The 21,844-nt window shown below is 46.1% G+C and overlaps 1 long non-coding RNA gene across 13 annotated transcripts in view; it reads left to right on the top strand.

The window, feature by feature from the left end:
• The window catches only part of LOC137312936 (uncharacterized), a 142,194-nt gene that overhangs the window by 39,133 nt on the left and 81,217 nt on the right, over window positions 1-21,844 (top strand). For 12 of the 13 annotated variants that reach the window (XR_010960928.1, XR_010960938.1, XR_010960926.1 and 9 more), the window contains one exon: window positions 9,269-9,434. The exons of the other annotated variant lie outside the window; for it this stretch is intronic. This is a non-coding gene — a long non-coding RNA (uncharacterized lncRNA). The remainder of the gene's footprint in view (window positions 1-9,268; window positions 9,435-21,844) is intronic. 13 annotated transcript variants of the gene reach the window in all.

A 21,844-nucleotide genomic window follows, 5' to 3' on the forward strand; every position in this document is an offset into this window, starting at 1 on the left:
CAATTCATCGCCACAGAGCCTAGAGTCAGTATTTTTGTTAATTTAATTCGCAGTAGCTGCAGTGAGCGTTGCCTCGCCGCTCGCAGCGACTTCAGGCCCAATGTCTCCTGCCGCTCTGCCAATTTCCGAACCAGGTCAATCATTTTCCCTCAATTCCATCAGCTTCAACTTTAGCTAACAGTCTCTATTGAGGGACTTTATCGAATGCCTTTTGGAAGTCCATAGAAACAAACTCCATAGACATTCCCCTGTCCACTACTTTAGTCACCTCTTCAAAACAAAATCCATGCTGGCTCTTTCGATCAGCTGAAAATGTTCAATGTGTTCAGTCATTATCCTTAATTGGAGACTCGAGTAATTTCTCGAAAACAGATGTTTTGCGAACTGGTCTATAATTCCCTGGTTTCCTTCTATCACCTTTCTTAAATAGTGGAGTGACATGTACAGTTTTCCAATTCAGATCAATGTTCGTACACCGTTAGGCTGTTAATTAAATCTGGCCCATTGCTCATTATTAATTCTACTGTGGCCTGCCTCCTTCTTTCTCCTCGGTCATATTGTTGCAGAAAGTTTTCCTGAACATACTCAAGAAATTCGTTACCTTTCTGACATGAGCTCGTCTGTTCATCCCAATCTATATGAAAGTTAAAATCGATCCCCATATAAACCACTCTGCCTTTGCTACATGCTTGTCTAATCTCCCCATTTATACATTCTGCCGCTTCACAGCTGCTACAGGGGTTCTATACACAACTCCCACTTTGGCCTTAAATCATTTTCTATTTCCTAATTCTACGCATAAAGTTCCCACTGACTGCCTACCTCTCGTGATATCATCTCTTATCAATGAAGAAATTTCATCCTTAATCACTCACTATACTCCTCCACCTCTACCAGTTCTCCTATCCTTCCTATAGACCTTATAACCTGGTATATTCAGTTCCCATTCCTGACTGTTGTACAGCCATGCCTCACTAATGGCTAACATTTCATACCCTGTAGGTTGAATTTGTGCCCGCATTTCATTCAATTTGTTGCTTATACTTCATGCGTTTGTATAAAGAACGCTTATTTGGGCCACTCACCCTGCCCATATTGTAATATTGTATTTCTCACACATTCCTTATTTCTCTCTCCAGATTTAATTACTTTTCATCAATCAGTATTGTATTTCATACATATTCCTTATTTCTCTCTCCAGATATAATTACTTTTCATCAATCAGTATTGTATTTCACACAAATTCCTTATTTCTCTCTCCAGATTTAATTACTTTTCATCTTTCAGTTTTTCCTTTAAATGTAGTGCTGAAAGCATAATTTCTGACTAACACTCTACGCTCTTCCTTTTTGTTCCAGAAATGTTATTTATATTACTTTTCCAACTGAGCTCCAGACCCAATTACAAATTTAAAGCCGTATTTATTCTTAACGCTGGAACCCTGGTGCCAGCCCGGGTCACGTGGAGCCGGTCCCAACGGTACAATTCCATCGTGTCCTAGTACAGGTGCCAGTGTCCCACGAAATGGAACCTCTCCTTCCTACACCACTCCTTCATCCATGTGTTCTCCTCCCTAATCTGCTTATCCCTACGACTATTTACACGTGGCTTAGGTAATAATACAGAGATTATAACCCTTGTGTGTCTGTTCTTTTTAAAATTTTGCTCTTGAAACGCTCACTTTATGGACTGTCATCACCTCTCTCATGGCTGGAATGTGATCTCCTCTCTCAGTGTCTGGACTTTGATCTCTCTCAGTGTCTGGACTGTAATACCCTCTCAGCAATTGGACTGTGATCACCTCTCTCAGTGTTGGGACTCTGATCTCCTCTCTCACTGTCCGGACTGAGATCGCCTCTCTCCGTGTCTGGACTGTGATCTCCTCTCTCAGTGCTTGGATTGTGAGCACATCTCTCAGATTCTGGACTGTGATCACCACTCTCAGTGTCTGGACGGTGATCCCCTCTCACTGTCTGGACACTGATCTCCTCTCTCAGTGTCTGGACTGTGATCACCACTCTCAGTGTCTGGACTGTGATCTCCTCTCTCAGTGTCTGGACTGATCTCCTCTCTCAGTGTCTGGACTGTGATCACCACTCTCAGTGTCTGGACTGTGATCTCCTCTCTCAGTGTCTGGACTGTGATCTCCTCTCTCAATGTCTGGACTCTGATCTCCTCTCTCAGTGTCTGGACTGTGATCTCCTCTCTCAATGTCTGGACTGATCTCCTCTCTCAGTGTCTGGACTGTGTTTTGATCTCTCATTGAATGGACAACGATCAACTCTCTCTGTGTCTGCACGATGGTGGGCCCTGGGAATGATGCCCCCCCCCCCCGACCATGATACATTTGCCACACTCAACACTGACCTGTGAAGGAATTGCTCGAGGAACCGAACACCAGTGAGAAACAGAACCTTCCGGTGTGAACAGCAAGATTTTTGTAATAACAGGGCTCACCAACAGAAATACAGTCACGGACTTAATGCATTGCAACATGAGGCATGGGAAATACCAACCACCCTCGTTTAAACTGTTCCGAAGGACAGGAATAAAATGGGTCAGATATAGAGTAAAGCTCCCTCTAAAATGTCACAACAAACACTCCCAGGGCAGGTGAAATGGGGGTTAGAAACAGAGTAATGCTGCATCTACACTGTCCCGTCAAACAGTCCCAGTTCAGGTACAGGGTTAGAAACAGAGTAAAGCTCCCTCTACACTGTCCCATCAAACACTCCGAGGCCAGTTACAACACAGGTGAGATACAGAGTAAAAGTCCCTCTGCACTCTCCCATGCTCTGTGTGTGGGTCTCAATCTCACTCCGGGTGATATCTACTAACGGACACCGGGATGGAGTCTGGGCCTTTTCCTGAGATCACTGCCTTCCCCCATTCTCGTTCATTCTCCCTTTCTTCGATGCTCTGCTCCAGTTTCTCAGTCCGATTGGTGTTAAAATACAAATTGCTGTTATTGTCAACATTCTTCCTGGAAAAAATACATTGAAGCAGCAACAAGTGGCTATTTTTTTGCTGCCAACAGCTCACAGGCATTTCCAAAACATCTCCTCCGGTCTCTATTTACTTATCCCTCCTCTGTTTCTCGATTTTCAGTTCCTCAAACTCTTTGTCTTTCTCTGTATGTCTCTCTCTGTCTCTATCGTGCTCTCTTTCTCCCTCTACTCTCTCTTTCTCCCTTTGCTCTCTCCGTCTCTCTTTATCTTACCCCCAACATACACCGTTCAGACATTCGTCCCAAAGAGTCCATGCCGTTGTCTTCTGCTCCACATGGTCCTCCTTTCGCCCTGCTTCATCATGACCCAATCAACATATCCGTCTATTACCTCATCCCTCGAGTGCTTAGCTAGCTTAATCTTAACAGCATCTTTGCTCGTCGCCTCAACTCACTTGTGGTAGCGAGTTGCTCACTCTCACCACTCCCTGGGTAAACGAGTTTCTCCTGAGTTAATATGGGATTTATCATTGACTAGCTTCGATTTTTAACCCCGAGTTCTGCTCTCACCCGCGGGTGGAATCATCTTCTCTCCGTCTACCGTATCAAACCCGTCATTAAACTTAAAGACTTCTATCAGGTCACTCCTCAGTCTTCTCTTTTCCAGAGAAAAGACATCCAGCTTGTTCTCTCTTTCATGATAGTTATATCCTCCCCGTTCTATGATATTGTTTCAGTAAACTGTCCGTGATGCACTCGGGAAATGTATTGCCAATATAACGCAGTCAATGGGAAAATTAAAATCTCCGTTCATAACTGCTTTGCCTTAGCTACAGGCTCCTCTGATCTCCGTATTTCTGTGTGGGCTCAATACTTCCAGTTTGAAGTATTTGTTTCATAAATTGAAAGCTTTTCATGTCCCAGTTCCCCTCAGTGGGTTGTGATCTCCAGTGTGTTCTTTCAAAGAGCCAGCACAGGCATGACGGGCCCAATGTATGCTAAGATTCCAGAAATACTTAGATTTGCACAGCTGAGAAACAGGCCATTCGGCACAATAGATACATGCCGTGGTTTATGTTCCACACGAGCAACAGACCACCCTTCTTCATCTAACCCCATCAAAATATCCTATTCCTTTCTCATCTCATAGAAACATATAGTATTCTGAGGGGACTTGACAGGATAGATGGTGATTACACTGACTGGTGAATCTAGACCAGTCATTCCCCAGATAAGGGGTCGGCCATTAAAGACTGAGATGAGCGCACTCGGTTGAACATCTCATCCAAATGACGACACTTCAAAGGGTACAGCCCTCCCTCAGTACTGACCTTCCGACAGTGCAGCACTCCCTCAGTACTGACCTTCCGACAGTGCAGCACTCCCTCAGTACTGACCTTCCGACAGTGCAGCACTCCCTCAGTACTGACCTTCCGACAATGCAGCACTCCCTCAGCACTGACCTTCCGACAGTGCAGCACTCCCTCAGTACTGAACCTCCGACAGTGCAGCACTCCCTCTTTACTGACCCTCCGAAAGTGCAACACTCTCTCAATACTGACCCTCCGACCGTGCGGCGCTTCCTCAGTGCTGCTCCTCTGACAGTGCAGCATTCCCTCAGTACTGATCCTCTGAGCGTGCAACGCTCCCACAGTACTGGCACAGGAAATTGTCGGCCAGGATTACGATGCTCAAGTCTCTGGTGTGTGTGGGGTTCGAGCGCACGACCTTCTGACTCTGAGGCCAGATGCTACCCACTGAGCCCCGGCTCATAATGACTATGTCAGGTTATTGCTTGACGAGTCCGTGGGACAGATCTCCCAACTTTGGCACCAGTTCACAGACGTTAGTGAGAAGCACTTTGCAGGCCCGTCTGGGCTGGGTGCGCCTGTCTGATACCGAGGCCATATTTCAGAGGGCAGTTAAGTCAACCAGGTTAGTGTGAGAGTTGATTCAGAGTTGGAGGGAAAGATTGAGTATCAGGAACAAAATAGCTCTTTATACCCCTTCAGAAACTGGAATACTCCTGGGAGTGATTCTGAGTCCAAACTCACCTTAATGAGAGGAGTATGTTCTGAACTCTTGAGAAGGTGGGTAGTTGGGAATTACGGATAAGGGGAGAAGGTTGCTTGGTGAGAATGAGCAATATGGAGAGAAGATGGATTGATGAGATGAAGGAATATGGGTAGAAAGTGGGTAGGTTGGATTTAGGGATATGGGGAGAAGGCGGGGAGGTGGGGATTGAGGGATATCGTGGGAAGGTGGGTAGGTGGGGATTGAGGGATATGGGGAGAAGGCGGGTAGGTGGGGATTGAGGGATATCGTGGGAAGACGGGTAGGTGGGGATTGAGGGATATGGTGGGAAGACGGGTAGGTGGGGATTGAGGGATATCGTGGGAAGACGGGTAGGTGGGAATTGAGGGATATGGTGGGAAGGTGGGTAGGTCGCGTTGAGCGTTAGGGAGAGAAGGTTTTCAGTTGGAGATTAAGGGATATGTGGAGAAGGCGAGTAGGTCGGCTTTGGTGATGTGGGGAGAAGGTGGGCAGGTGTGGATTGAGGGTTATTGTGAGAAGGTGCATTTCAAGGAGCTTCATAAAGGAGGAGAGTGAACTCGATAGTTTATGGAGGGAATTCCAGAGGCTGGTGACCAGGCAGTTGAAGGCACGGCCGCCAATGGTGGAGTGCAAGAAATCAGGGATGCGCAAGAGGCCAGAATGAGGAGCGCAGAGACCTCAGTGGGGGAGGATGGGGTTGAATTCTTGAGGGAGGTTACAGAGATAGGGGGATCGATGGCCGTGGAAGGATTTGAACACAACGATGATAATTTTAAAATCGAGGCGTTGCGGAACAGGGAGCCAATTTACGTGATGATTGAAAAGGACTTTGTGCGAATTCGGATACGGGCAGCTGAGTTTTGGATGAGCTGAATTTAATGAAGGGTGGAAGATGGGAGGTTGGCCAGAAGAGCATTGGAATAATCCAGTTTCGCGGTAACAAAGGCACGGACAAGAGTTTCAGCAACAGATGAGATGAGACAGAAGCAGAGACGGGCGAGTAACAGAGATGGAAGTAGGCGGACTTGGTGATGGAGAGAATATGTGGTCGGAATCTCAGCTCAGGGTCAAATTGGACGTCAATGGTTGTGAATGGTCTGTTTCAGCATCAGACGGTGTCAAGGGAGAGGGATGGAGTCGGTGGGTTGGGCTTGTTACGGGAGCACACGACGTGGACTGGCAGTGATACACCCCATGGTACAATAACCACACTCAGCGCTGACCCGTGCGGCAACTGCCGGTGGAACACGGATCCATGCGAGAGGCAGAACCATCGGAGGTGAACAGAAAGAGTTTTATAATAACAGGGTGGAGCAAAATAAAACATTGTCACAGTGTTTAATGCTTAGGAATGTGAGGCATGAGGAATATCAACCACCTCAGTCTGAACTGTTCACAAGTTCGAAAGAGAACGGGTTAGATAGAGAGTAAAGCCCCCTCGACACAGTCCCATCAAACACTCCCAGGACAGGTACAGCACGGATTAGATACGGAGTGAAAATCCCTCCAGAGTGTCCCGGCAAATACATCCAGGGCAGGTACAGCACGGTGAGATACAGAGTAAATCTAGCTCCACACTGTCCCATCAAACACTCCCATGCATGTACAGCATGGGTTAGATCGAGAGTACAGATCCCTCTACAGTGTCCCATTGAATATTTCCAGGGCAGGTAGAGCACGAGTTAGATAGAGAGTCAAGCTCCCTGTACACTATCCATTCAAACAATCTCAGGGCAGGAACATCACTGTTTAGATACAGAGTAAAGCTCCCTCTACATTCTCCCATGCTCTGTATGTGGGCGTCAGCCGCACACCGTGTGAGATCTACCAATAGAGACTGGGATGAAGCCTGCTCCTTCCCCAAAGATCAATAACTTCCCCCCTTCTCGGTGATTCCAACGCCCTCTGATGCTTTGATCCTGATTGTTTCTCTCTATCTCTCGCTCTCTCTCTCTCTCACTCTACTCTCTCTCTCTGACCAGTCTCAATCACTCGCTCTGTCCCTGTCTCTCCCTCTCTCGGTCCGTCACTCCCCTGTTACACTCTCTGTCTGTTTCTCTTCCTCTCTCTGTCCCTCTGTCGTTCTCTATCACTCTCCTCGTGGTCTTTATCTGTCTTCCCCTTTTTGTCTCTTTTTCTCTTCTTGTGCTCTCCTTATCTCCCTCTTGTCTCTGTCTCATCCTCTCTACCCTCTATCCATTTACCCTCTCTGTCTTCTTCTACTCTCTCTCATTCTCTCTTTCTCACCCGAATCTCCTCTCTCTCTATCTCTGTCTCTCGTTCTCTCTCTGTATGTACTCTCTCTGTCTCCTTCTACTTTCTCTCTATCTCTCTTCCTCACATTACTCTCCTCTTTCTCCTACTCTCTTTGTCTGTACCCTCTCTGTCACCTTCTACTCTGTCTTTCTCGCGCACTCCACTTTCTCTCTCTCTCTCTCTCCACCGCTCCCCTCTGAGATAAAAAATACTTGGCAATATATCTCAATGGGAAATGAAGAAATATTTTTTCATCGAGGTGTGTTATTATGTGGAATGCAATACCTAAAAGAGCGGTGGAACCACATTCCATCGGCACTTTCAAACGGCAATTGGACATGTCATTGAAGAAGAATAATTTGCACGGTGATGAGGAAATCGCTGGGTTGTAGGACTAATTTGGGCAGTTCTTTCAAAAAGCTAGCACAAGCATGGCGGGCCGAATGTAGGCTAAGATTACCGAATTTCGTGGACTGCTCAGCTCAGAAACAGGCCATTCAGCCCACAAGGTCCATGCCGGTGCTTATGCTATAAACCACCCCACGCCTCTCCTTCTCCATCTAACCCCATCAATATGTCCATCTATTCCTCTGCCATCTCATTGAAACATCTAAAATAGAACATAAGATTCTGAGGGGACTTGACAGGATAGATCCGGAGAGATTGTTTCCCTTGGCTGTCGAGTCGAGAACAAGGGGAAATTGTCTTCAGATAAGGGGTCGGCCATGAAAGACTGAGATGAGGAGGAATTTATTCATTCAGAGGGATGTGAATCAATGGAATTCTCTGCCCAGAGGGCTGTGGATGCTGAGTCGTTGACTATATTCAAGGCTGGAATTAATAGAATTTTGTGCTCGAGGGGAATCAAGGGATTTGGGGATCGGGCGGGAAGGTGGAGTTGAGGTGGAAGATCAAGCATGATCTGATTGAATGGTGGAGCAGGCTCGCGGGCCCGGATAGCCTACTCCTGCTCACATTTGTTATGTTCTTATGTTCTTTCTCTCTCATCTGTTTATCCAGATTCCCCTTAAATGCATCTTTGCGATTCTTCTCGAGTACACTTCGTGGGCGCGAGTTTCACATTCTCACCAGTCTCTGGTTTAAGACGTTTTTACTGAATTCATTATTCGATTCAATTCGATTTATTAGTGTCGATCTGATAATAATGGCCCTTAGTTCGAGTCTCCCCTTCAAGTGGAAACATCTTCTTCAGGTATAACCTATCAAACACATCATTAATCTTAAAATCCTCTATCACGTCCCTCCTAAGTCTTCTCTTTTCTAGAGAAAAAAGCCCCAGCTTGTTCTCTCTTTCCTGACACGTGGAACCTCTCAGTTCTATGATATTGTTTCAGAAAACTGTCCTGGATGCATTCTGGAAATGTATTGTCTTTGTGTCTCAGTCTATGTGAAGATTAAAATCTCCCTCCATAACTCCTTTGCCTGAGTTACATGCTCCTCTGATCTCCGTATTTCTGTGTAGGGTCAATACTTCCTGTTTGAAGTATTTGTTTCATTAATTTAAAGCTTTTCATGCCCCAGTTCATCTCATTTGGTTGTGATCTCCAGTGTGATCGAGCCGTCTATGGGTTCAGGCTCAGAACAGCAACTTGATTCTCTGATCCGGGACTGACAGCACACCCATTTTAAACAGACACAGAATGATCCGGGACTGACAGTACACCCATTTTAAACAGACACAGAATGATCCGGGACTGACAGCAAACGCCTTTTAAAAAGACATGTTAATTTTGAGCATTTCAGATTCGGGGAAGGTTAGAACGGATTAACTGTGGACATTTGACATCGTATTTGACAAATTGTACACAGCCTTGTTGAGACGTGACTATATAGGTCAATGGATTGTAACACATGCGGCATATATGGGTTTTCGGAAGGTATTTGATAACATGGCTCACAGGAGGAGTCAGCCGTTTGGTCTCAGAGGAAATGTCGCCGCCCGGATGGAAGGTCGATAATGTGTTTGGTTTTCTCCATTGTTGTTCACAGACCGAACACTGCGATCACTGAGTTCTTGATCAAGTCTGACGGTTACCAACTGGTCCAGTTCACGAAATTCTACCGGGACAGACTGGAACAGGAAGTTGAAGAAGGGGTGGACGGAGTAAGCTTGTTGTCAACTTACGAGAGGCATTTCAGTGGACAAGAACATCGGGTAAGTGGGAGGGACACGGGATGAGTTTGGATTATTTAAACATCACAAAACTAACAAGATATCAGAGCGTAGAATCAGAGAAAGTAACAGAAGAGAAACAGACCAAACTGGAAAGAAATGGATCAAAGTCTAATTGTTGTGAATCTGAAACAATGAAAGGAAGAGGTGAAAATACCCAACGGATCGGTCAGTATCTGGACAAAGGACAGGGTAACGGTTCAGGTATAATTCTAGTGTGGACTGAAAACAAAGTGAAACTATTTTAGTGGAACTGGGAAAAAGGACAGAACGGAGGCGACAAACGGGAGTTAGATGGAATTTCATGCGTTGACTGACCTGGAATCTACTTCAGGATATTAAGGAATTGAGAGATGACAAAACATATCTGCGGAGTAAATGAGAGACATTTCAAGAACAAAAATGTTAAAATGGTTAAAATGTGCAAGACCCGAACAGGGAAACTAATCAAACAAACTGTGGAGAGCGCGAAACCGAGGCCGTGCAGGGTTTTGTTCTCCCCCAGTTCTCACCGGGGGTTTATTCGACCTTCAGCGGACTCACAATCCGGGCAGTGGAACTTGCGGTGGAGCGTCACTCCCCGGGAGAGCACTTTAGGAAATTGTAGGCAATCAGCCCATAATATTCTGTCAATTACTTTTAATGGAATCGATGTGAAAATGTGGCAGGGTGTGTAATGGACGGTCGATCTGACACCACCTGCTGAAGGTGGAAATCAAGGCAACCGAGTCATCGAATCATAGAAAATAGGAGCAGGCGTAGGCCTTTCGGCCCTTCGAGCCTGCCTTACCATTCAATATGATCATGGCTGATCCTCTGTCTCAATATCATATTCCCTCTTGTGAAGTTCTTGCAATCCGCTTTTATGTTTCTTGCAAGTTCACACTCATACTCTATTTTTCCCTCTTAATCAATCTCTTGGCTCTTTTTTGCTCAATTCTAAACAGCTCCCATTCCTCAGGCTTGCTACATTTTCTGGCAAATTTCTATGACTCCTCTTTGGATCTCATCCTATCCATAATTTCTTTTGTTTGCCATGTTTGGGACTCGTTTCGTTTTGTCTTTTTGTGCCAGATTGGAATGTATAACTGTTGCAATTCAAGCATTTTTGTTGAAATGTCAGCCATTGCCTATCCACCGTCATGCCTTTTAATGAAGGTTCCAAATCTATCATAGCCAACTCACTCCTCATACCTTCCTCGTTTCCTTTGTTTAGATTCAGTACCCTAGTTTCGGATTGCACGACTTCACTTTCTATCTTAATGAAGAATTCTATCATGTTACGGTCACTCTTCCTGAAAGCACCCCGCACAACAAGGTTATGAATTAACCGCTTCTCAATGCTCAATACCCAATCTTGGATAGCCTGTTCCCAAATTAGCTCCTCAACATACTGGTCTAAAATATCATCTCGGACACACTCCACAATTTAATGCTAAGTCACCCATGATTCAGTGGGTATTGAAGGATATGGCGTAAATACGTCAATAGGGGGTTGAGGGATATGAGAGGTAGTTGTGGATTGAGGGATTTTTGTGAATGCGGGTCGGTGGGCTTCAGTGATATGGGGAGAAGGTATGTCGGTGGGGATTGAGGGATATGGGTAGAATGTTTGTAGGTGCGGTAGACGGATATGGTGAGAGGGTGGTTAAGTGGTAATTAATGGTTATAGTGAGAAGGTGGTTGGGTGTGTTTGAATGATCTGCTGAGATGGTGCTTTTGTGGGATACGGAAGGAAGGTATTTTGGTGGGGATTGAGGACTATGCTGAGAAGCTGGGTTGGTGGGATTGAGGATTATGGGGTTAAGGTGCATGGATGTTGATTGAGGGATCTGGGAATGTGGTTAGTTGGGATTGACTGACATGGTTAGAAGTTGGTAGATGGGATTGAGGGATATGTTGGGAAGGTGTGTTGGTGGGGATTGAGGGATGTTGTGAGAATGTGGGCAGGTGGGGTTGAGTGTTACGGGGAGAGTTGTGTAGCTGTGATTTGAGTGTTATTGGGAGTTGGTTAGGTTGTACTGAGGGATATGGTGAGAATTTGGTTATCTGGGGTTTGAGGGATATGGTGAGAATTTGTGTCGGTGGGATTGAGGAATAAGGAGAGAATGTGGGTAGGTTGGGATTGAGGGATATGAGGGGATGATTTGTAGTTGGGAATTGAGGGATTTTGTGTGAAGGTGGGATGGTATGGTTGAGTGACATGGGGAGAAGGTGTGTCGGTTGGGATTGAGGAATATGTGGAGAAGGTGGTAGGTGGGGTGGATGGATATGGTGAGGAGTTGGTTAAGTGTGATTGTGGGAAATATTAATCAAGGTGGTTGGTTATGATTGAGAGATATTGTGAGAAGGTGGTTCGGTGGGTTAGAGTGATCTTGGGAGAAGGATGGTAAGAGGGAGTGCGAGATATGGGCAGAAGTTGGGTAGCCGTGTGTCAGTTATATGTGGAGAAGGTGATTAGGTGCAGTTTGAGTGAAATGTGGAGAATGTGTGCAGGTGGGTATTGATGGATATTGTGTAAATGTGTGTAGGTGGGGTTGAGTGATGTTGGGAGAAATTCGGTCGGTGGGGTTGATGGATATGGTGAGAAGGTGGTAAGTTTTGTTGAGGGATATTGGTTGAAGGTTGGGTGATTGTATTGAGTGAAAATGGTAGAAGATCGGTCGGTGGGAATCTCTCTCTCTTTCCCTGTCCCCCTCCCTATACCACTCACTCTCTCTCTCTGTCTCACCATCATCGCTCTCTGCTCGTGCTCTCCCTCTGCTCGCTATCTCATCCCTTCCTCTCTCCCTCTCTCTCTCACGGCCTCTATCTCTGTTTCTGTCGCACTCTCCTCGCTCTTTACTAGCTCTCACCCTCTACTCCATGTCTCTCCCCCTTTCTCTCTCTCTCTCTCTCTGTCTCTGACTCATCCCCATCTCTCATTATTTCTCTTCCGTTTCTCTGTCTCCAATGTTTCTTTCTCTTTCTGTCTGATTCTCCATCTGTCTGTCTCTTTCTTTCTCCCTCAACCCCAATATCTCTCTGTCCGTATTTTTCAGATACTCACAGTCTGTCTTCCTGTCTCTCTGTCACTCCCCCGCCTCGTCATTGCCTCTCTCGGTGTCTCTCTGCCTCTGCACTGTGTCATCCTCTTTCGTTCTACACTCTCTCCCCTCACTCTCTCCCTCCACTCTCCATCTCTCTCCCTCACCACCTCTAGTCTCCACCTCTCTCAGTCACTAACTCTCTCCCTTTCTATATATCTCACCATCAATTTCAAGCTTCCCTTTTACTCGTTCTCTTTCTCACTGCCACGACACTCTGTGTCACTACACTCTGTGCACTACAGTCTGTGCCACTACACTCTCTGTCCCATCCCCATCTCTCTGTCTCTCTCTCTGTCTCTCGCCCTGTACTGTGTAACTCTGTCCCTTTATCTCCCTTTCACTCTCTCCCTCTGAATATTTCCCTCTGATTCTCTCTTTTCCAGGCACTCATCCTCCACTTTCTTTCCCTGTCCCTTTCTTTCCCCGTCTCTCTATAACTACCCTCCTCTCTCTGTCTCTACTCGCACTCTCTCTCTCTGTCTCCCTCCATCTACACTCATTGATCCATCTCAGTCTCTCCCTCTCCTTCTTCCTCCATCCGCCCTCTCTCTCTGTCTGTTTCTCCCTCTGTTTGTGTCTTTCATTCTTTCTCCCCCACCATCTCTCTGTCTCTATAGTTCTGTCTCTCTCGCTATGTCTCTCTCTCTCTCTGCTGATTCTCTGCCTTTCTATCACGATCTCTCTGTCTCCTTCTCCACCGTTATCACTCTCCCCCCCCCCCCCCCCAGCTCCATTCGTCTCTCTCTCTCTCTCTTTCTCCGTCTCCTTCTGCGTCTCTCTCTCTTTCCCTCAGCTATCTCTCCCCCTATCCTCGTCTCTCCCTCTATCCTCTTCTCTCACTCTCTGTCTGTCTCCCTTTCGGCCTCTCCTACTTCTCTCTATTTCTTGCTCTCTCCTCTCTTTTTCAATCTCTCTTTGTCACCTCTCTGTCTCTCTCGTTCACTCTCTCGAACTATATGTCGATGTCTTCATTTTTCTCTCTCACTCCCTCTCCCCATTTCTCAACCTTTTTGCTTCTGTCTCTGTTCCTCTTGCCGCTTTCTCTGTCTCTCTTTGATCTGTCACTGCTGGTCACCAGCGCCGCCTGCTGAAGATTGGGGTGGGTGATGACATTGACCAGGAACGTCGGAACAGGGGTAAGCCATTTGATCCATCGAGCCTGTTACGCCATTCAGTGGGATCATGGCGGATCTCTGACTGAACTTCATTCACCCGCCTTAAATCCAATATTAACAGGGTTAACAAAAATCTAACAACCTCAGATTTAAAATTATCAATTGAGCTAACATCAACTTCCGTTTGCAGAAGAGAGTTCCAAACATCTCCCACCCTTTGCGTGTAGAAGTGTTTCATAACTTCACTCCTGAAAGTTCTGGCTCTATTTTTTGTTCTCAGACCACGAGTGCTGGACTCCCCAACCAGCGGATCTAGTTTCTCTCTTTCTACCCTATCATTTCACCTTAATATCTTGAAAACTTCGAACAAATTTCCCCTTAATCTTCTAAATTCCAGAGAATGCAACCCTAGTTTGTGAAATCTCACTTCATTATTTAACCCTTGAAGTCCACTTCTCATTCTAGTTAATACAAAGTCCAAACTGAATTTTAACAGCTCGGTAAGTTTTAATGACTGCCAAACAAGTAAAGATTAACTTTTATAAACGAGGACTCTCATGTTGCACTTTAGTTTATTAGTTTTTGGTTATTGAAGAACAATTCAAATTACAACATTATTTTTTAAACATTTTCCTTCTGTCTCATGAATTTAATTCAAATATTTCTTTGGTTTTTGATTTTTAAAAAAAATTAGAATGCCATACAGCATGCTAACTTTAAAGGAATTAAGTCTGCTTGATTGTTTGAGCAATGCAGCATGATTCTATGGGCAGGTATTCTCGTCCTTTCCGATTTTTGTGGTCGTGTCTTCTCCTCGCACACCTTTCCAGCTGCGCAGCAAATCACGCTGCTCAGAGGCTGGGTTGATAGAGCACAATTTTTGTAAAGTTCAAATTCAAGCAATTCATCGCCACAGAGCCTACAGTCAGTATTTTTGTTAATTTAATTCGCAGTAGCTGCAGTGAGCGTTGCCTCGCCGCTCGTAGCGATTTCTGGCCCAATGTCTCCTGACGCTCTGCCAATTTCCTGACCAGGTCAATCATTTCCCCTCAATTCCATCAGCTTCAACTTTAGCAAACAGCCTCTTCTGAGGCACTTTATCGAATGCCTTTTGGAAGTCCATTGAAACGAACTCCATAGACATTCCCCTGTCCATGACTTCAGTCACCTCTTCAAAACAAAATCCATGCTGGTTCTAACTGATCAGCTGAAAATGTTCAATGTGTTCAGTCACTATCCTTAATTAGAGACTCGAGTAATTTCTCGAAAACAGGTATTTGGCGAACTGGTCCAAAATTCCCTGGTTTCCTTCTGTCACCTTTCTTAATTAGTGGAGTGACATGTGCTGTTTTCAAATTTAATAAATGTTCAGGCACCGTTAGGCGATTAACTAATCTGCCCCATTACTCATTATTAATTCCAGTATGGCCCGCCCCCTTGTTGGTCCTCGGATATATTGTTGCAGAAATCTTTCCTGAACCTACTCAAGAAATTCGTTACCTTTCTGACATGAGCTCGTCTGTTCATCCCAATCTATAAGAAAGATAAAATATATCCCCTTTGCAAACACACTGCTTGTCTAATCTCCGCATTTATACATTCTGCCGCTTCACAGCTGCTGCAAGAGGGTCCATACACAACTCCCACTTTGGTCTTAATTACTTTTCTATTTCCTAATTCTTCCAATAAAGTTTCCACTGCCTGCTTACCTATCGTTGTATCCTCCCTAATCAATGAAGTATTTTCATCCTTAATCACTCAGGATACTCCTCCCCCTCCACCAGTTCTCCTATCCTCCCGAGAGACATTAAAACCTGCTGTGTTCAGTTCCCATTCCTGATTGTTGTGCAGACATGCCTCAGTCATGGCTACCATTTCGGACCCTGTCGGTTGAATTTGTGCCCGCATTTCATTCAATTCGTTGCTTTTGCTCCATGCGTTTGTATAAAGAACTCTTATTTGGGCCACACACCGTACCCATATTGTAAAATTGTATTTCTCACACTTTCCTTGTTTCTCCCTCCCGATTTAATTACTTTACATCTTTCAATTTTTCCTTTACCTTCAGTGCTTAAAGCAAAATTTCTGACGATAGTCTCTTCCCTTTTGTTCTCGAATTGTTATTTATATTACTTTCCAACTGAGCCCTACACCCCATTTACTCGTTTAAAGCCCGATTTATCGTTCGCGCTGGGATCCTGGTCCCCGCCCGGGTCAGGTGAAGCCGCTCCCAACGGTACAGTTCCATCCTGTCTTAGTACAGGTGCCAGTGTCCCACGAAATGGAACCACTCCTTCATCCATGTGTTCTCCTCCCAAATCTGCTTATCCCTCCGACTATTTGCACCTGGCTCAGGTAATAATCCAGAGATTATAACCCCGAGTGCATTTTTTTTTAATTTTGCTCCTGATATTCTCAGTGTCTGTACTGTGAACTCCTCTCTCATGGCTGGACTGTGATCCACTCTCTCAGTGTCTAGACTCTGATCGCCTCTCTCAGTGTCTGGACTGTGATCGCCTCTCTCACTATATGGACTGTGATCCCCTCTCACTGTTTGGACTGTTTACTCCTTTCTCAATGTCTGGTTTGATCTCAATTCTCAGTGTCTGGACTGCGATCGACTTTCTCTGTGTCTGCACGATGGTGGGCCTCGGAATGATGCCCCCACCACCATGATACAACTGCCACACTCAGCACTCACCTGTGAATGAACTGCTCGAGTAACAGAACACAAGTGAGAGACAGAACCTTCCGGTGTGAACAGAAAGATTCTTGTAATAAGAGGGCTCACCAACAGAGACACTGTCACGGAATTAATGCTTTGGAATATGAGGCATGGGAAATACCAACCACCTGATTTTAAACTGTTCCCAGGACAGGTATAAAATGGGTCAGATATCGAGTAAAGCACCCTCTACAATGTCACATCAAGCACTCCTAGGGCAGGTGAAGTTGGGGTTCGTAACAGATTACTGCAGTCTTCCATCAAACCGTCCCAGGGCAGGTCCAACAACGGATAGATACAGAGTAAAGCTCCTTTAACACTGTCCCATCAAACACTCCCGGGGGAGTTACAACACAGGTTAGATACAGAGTAAAAGTCCCTCTGCACTCTCCCATGCTCTGTGTGTGGGTCTCAATCCCACACCAGGTGATATCTACGAACGGAGACCGGGATGGAGCCTGGGCCTTTCCCAGAGATCAATGCCTTCCCCCATTCTCGGTCATTCTCCCTTCCTTCTATGTCTGCTCCACTCTCTCAATCCGATTGATGTTAAGATACAAATTGCTGTTTTTGTCGAAATTCTTCCTGGAACAAATCCATTGAAGCAGCAACAAGTGGCTATTGTTTAGCTGCCAATAGCTCACAGGCATTTCCAAAACATTTCCTTCTGTATCTATTTACTTATCCCTCCTATCTTTCTCGATATTCTGTTCCTCAAACTCCATATCTTTCTCTGTCTGTCTCTGTCTGTCTCTCTTGTGTTCTCTCTCTCTCTCCCTCTACTCTCTCTTTCTCCCTCTGCTCTCTCTCTTTCTCTTACCCCCTACATACACTGTACAGCACAGAAACAAGCCATTCGTCCCAAAGAGTCCATGCCGTTGCTTATGCTGCAGATGATCCTCCTTTCACCCTTCTTCATCGAACCCAATCAACATATCCTTCTATTCCCTTTTTCCCTCGTGTGTTTATCTCGCTTAATCTTAGCAGCATCTTTACTCGTCGCCTCAACTCACTTGTGGTAGCGAGTTGCTCACTCTCACCACTCCTTGGGTAAAGGAGTTTCTCCTGAATTAATATTGGATTTATCAGTGACCAGCTTCGATTTGTAACCCCTTGGTCTGCTCTCACTCGCGGATGACATCATTTTCTCTCCGTCGACCCTATCGAACCTATCATTAAACTTAAAGTTTTCTATTAAGTCACTCCTCAGTCTTTTCTTTTCAAGCTTGTTCTCCGTTTCGTGACAGTTATATCCTCCCCGTTCTATGTTATTGTTTCAGTAAACTGTCCGAGATGCACTATAACGCAGACAATGGGAAAATTGAAATCTCCGATTATGACTGCTTTGCCTTAGCTGCAGGCTCCTCTGATCTCCGTATTTCTATGGGGGCTCAATTCTTCCTGTTTGAAGTATTTGTTTCATGAATTGAAAGCTTTTCATGCCCCAGTTCCCCTCAGTGGGTTGTGATCTCCAGTGTGATCGAGCCGTCGACGGTTTCAGGCTCTGAACAGTAACTTGAGTCTGTGATCCAGGACTGACAGCACACCCCTTTAAAACAGACACAGGATGATCCTGGACTGACAGCACACCCCTCATAAACAGTCACATAATGATGCGGGACAGACAGCACATCCCAGTAAAACAGACACAGAATGATCCTGGACTGACAGCTCACCCCTTTTAAACAGACACAGAATGATCCGGGACTGACAGCACCAACATGAAAATGCTTCTCCGATGCTCTGTTCTGAGTGGATTTCCTTCCAAACTTTGCATTTATAATTCGCTCGCAGTCTAAAATTAAGAGTGGAAACTGCGCTCTTAATAAAAAGAACGTTCATGGTCCTTACAGGGATCAAACCTGAGCCCATTGTGGCATTAATATCACGCGCTCACCACCTGAGCTCATCGTCACTCTCTCTGTTTGTCTTCCCTGTTTTTTTTTCTCTCTCTGATTTATTTTTTCTCTCTCTGGCCCTCTGTCGGTCTCTCTCCTTATCCCCCTTGTCTTTCTCTGTCTTCCCCTCTGTCTCTGTTTCTCTTCTTGTGCTCAACTTCTCTCTCTCTTACCCTGTCTCATCCCCTCTCACTCTGTCTCTCCTTCTCACCTTAATCTCCAGATGTTTCTCTCTCTGTCCTGCTCTCTCTCTGACTATACTCGTTCTGTCTCTCTATAAACTCTCCCTCTTTCTTCAGCTCTATATTCTTTCTTCAGCTCTCCTCTCTGTGATAAAAAAATAATTGGCCAAAGATCTCGGGTAAATTTGAAAACATTTTTTCACTGAGGTTTATTATGATTTGGAATGCATTTCCTGAAAGAGCGGTGGAACCACATTCCACAGGCTCTTTTTGAAGGCAAGTGGGCATCTCATTGAAGAAGACTAGTTTTCAGGGTTATGGGGCAAAATCTGGGGTGTAGGACTAAATTGGGGAGTTCTTTCAAAGAACCAGCACAGGCATGACGGGCCCAATATATGCTAAGTTTCCAGAAAAACTTAGACTGTACAGCTGAGAAACAGGCCATTCGGCACAATAGATACATGCCGGGGTTTATGTTCCACACGAGCTTCCCACCACCCTTCTTCATCTCACCCCATCAACATATCATATTCCTTTCTCATCTCATTGAAACAAATGGTATTCTGAGGGGACTTGACAGGATAGATGGTCAGACCACTGACTGGCGAATCTAGAACATTGGGGAATATTCAATCCCCATTCCCCAGATAAGGGGTCGGCCATTTATGACTGAGATGAGCGCACTCGGTTTAACATCTCATTCAAATGACGAAACTTCAAAGAGTACAGCCCTCCCTCAGTACTGACCATCCAACACTGCAGCGCTCACTCAGTACTGACCTTCCGACAGTGCAACACTCCCTCAGTACTGACCTTCCGACAGTGCAGCACTCCCTCAGTACTGACCCTCCGACAGTGCAGCACTCCCACTTTACTGACCCTCCGAAAGTGCAACACTCCCTCATTACTGATTCTTCGACCGTGCGGCGCTTCCTCAGTATTGCTCCTCTGACAGTGCAGCATTCCCTCAGTACTGACCCTCTGAGCGTGCGGCGCTCCCACAGTACTGGCATAGGAAATTGTCGACCTGGATTAAGATGCTCAAGTCTCTGGTGTGTGTGGGGCCCGAGCGCAGGGCCTTCTTACTATGAGGCCAGATGCTGCCTTCTGAGCCTCGGCTCATAATGACCATGTCAGGTTATTGCTTGACGAGTCTGTTGGACAGATCTCCCAGCTTTGGCACCAGTTCCCATTCGTTAGTGAGAAGGACTTTGCAGGCCCGTCTGGGCTCGGTGCGCCTGTCTGATACCGAGGCCATATTTCAGAGGGCAGTTACGTCAACCAGGTTAGTGTGGGAGCTGTTTCAGAGTTTGATGGAAAGTTTGAGTATCAGGAACAAAATAGCTCTTTTTACCCCTTCAGAAACTGGAATACTCCTGGGAGTGATTCTGAGTCTCCAAACTCACATTAATTAGGGGAGTACGTTCTGAACTCTTGAGAAGGTGGGTAGGTGGGACTGAGGGATAAGGGGAGAAGGTTGGTAGGTGAGAGGGAGGAATATGGGCAGACGATGGATCGGTGAGATTAAAGAAAATGGGTAGAAAGTGGGTAGGTTGGAATTAGTGATATGGGTTAAGGTTGCTAGTTGGGGATTGAGGGATATGTTTGGAAGGTGGGATTGAGGGTTATTTAGAGACGGTGGGTAGGTCGTGTTTAGCGATTGGGAGAGAAGGTTTGCAGTTGGCGATGAAGGGATATGAGGAGAAGGCATGTGGGTGGTGTTTAGTGATATGAGGAGAAGGTGGGCAGTTGTGGATTGAGGGATATCGTGAGAAGGTGCATTTTAAGTAGCGTCAAAAAGGAGGAGAGTGAATCAGAGGCAGGAAATTCCAGAGTTTATGGACCAGGCAGCTGAAGACTCGGCCGACAATGGTGCAGTGCAGGAAATCGGGGATGCGCGGTGGACCAGAATGGGAGGAGCGCAGAGATCTCAGTGGGGGACGATGGGGTTGTAGTCTTGTTGGAGGTTACAGAGATAGGGGGGAGCGATGGCCGTGGAAGGTTTTGAACACAACGATGAGAATTTTCAAATCGAGGCGTTGCCGGACCGTGAGCCAATGCGAACACAGGGGGTGATGATTGAACAAAACTTTGTGCGAATTAGGATACGGGCAGCTGAGTTTTGGATGAGCTGAAGTTAATGAAGGGTGGATGATGGAAGTTGGCAGAAGAGCATTGGAATAGTCCAGTCTCGAAGTAACTAAGGCACGGATAAGGGTTTCAGCAATAGATGAGAAGAGGCAGGAGCGGAGACGGGCGAATTACAGAGATGGAAGTAGGCGGACTTGGTGATGGAGAGAATATGTGGTCGTAATCTCAGCTCAGGTTCCAATCGGACGTCAAGGATTGTGAATGGTATATTTCAGCATCAGACGGTGTCAAGGGAGAGGGATGGAGTCGGTGGGTTCTGCCTGTGACGGAAGGACATGACGTGGACTGGCAGTGATAAACCCCATGGTACAATAACCAGACTCAGGACTGACCTGTGGGGCATCTGCCGGTGGAACACGGATCCATGCGGGAGGCAAAAAATTCCGACCTGATCAGAGAGAGATTTACAATAACAGGGCGGAGCAAAATAAAACACTGTCACGGTGTTTAACGCTTAGGAATGTGAGGCATGAGGAATATCAACCACCTCAGTCTAAACTGTTCAAACGTTGGAATCAGCACGGGTTAGATACAGAGTACAGCCCCTCTACCCTCTCCCATCAAACACTCCCATGGCAGGTCCAGCACGAGTTAGATACAGAGTAAAGCTCCCTCTACACTGTCCCATCAAACACTCCCAGGGCAGGTGCAGCACGGGTTTGATACAGTGTGAAAACCCCTCCAGAGTGTCCCGTCAACTACTTCCAGGTTGGATGCAGCACCGGTTAGATACGGAGTAACTCCCCCTAGACACTGTCCCATCAAAAACTCACAAGACAGGTACAGAACGGATTAGATAAGGGGTGAAAACCCCTCCAGAGTTTCCCGTCAAATACTCCCAGGGCAGGTAGAGCACAAGTTAGACAGAGAGTTCCGCTCCACCTAAACTATCCCTTCAAACACTCTCAGGGCCTGAATAACAGAGTTTGGACACAGACTAAAGCTCCCTCTACACTCTCCCATTCTCTGTGTGTGGGTGTGAGCCGCACACTGGGTGAGATCTACCAACAGAGACTGGGATGAAGCCTGGGCCTTCCCCACAGATCATTGTCTTCCCCCATGCTCGGTGATTCCAACGCCTTGTGATGCTGTGATCCTGATTGTTTCTCTCTCTCTCCCGATCTCTCTCTCTCTGCTCTCTCTCTCCCTGACCAGTCTCTGTCACTCGCTCTGTCCCTATCTCTCACACTCTCCGTCCGTCTCTCCCCTGTTTCACTCTCTGTCTGTTTCCC

Source organism: Heptranchias perlo, unplaced genomic scaffold (assembly GCF_035084215.1).
Source record: "Heptranchias perlo isolate sHepPer1 unplaced genomic scaffold, sHepPer1.hap1 HAP1_SCAFFOLD_44, whole genome shotgun sequence".
NCBI lineage: Eukaryota > Metazoa > Chordata > Chondrichthyes > Hexanchiformes > Hexanchidae > Heptranchias > Heptranchias perlo.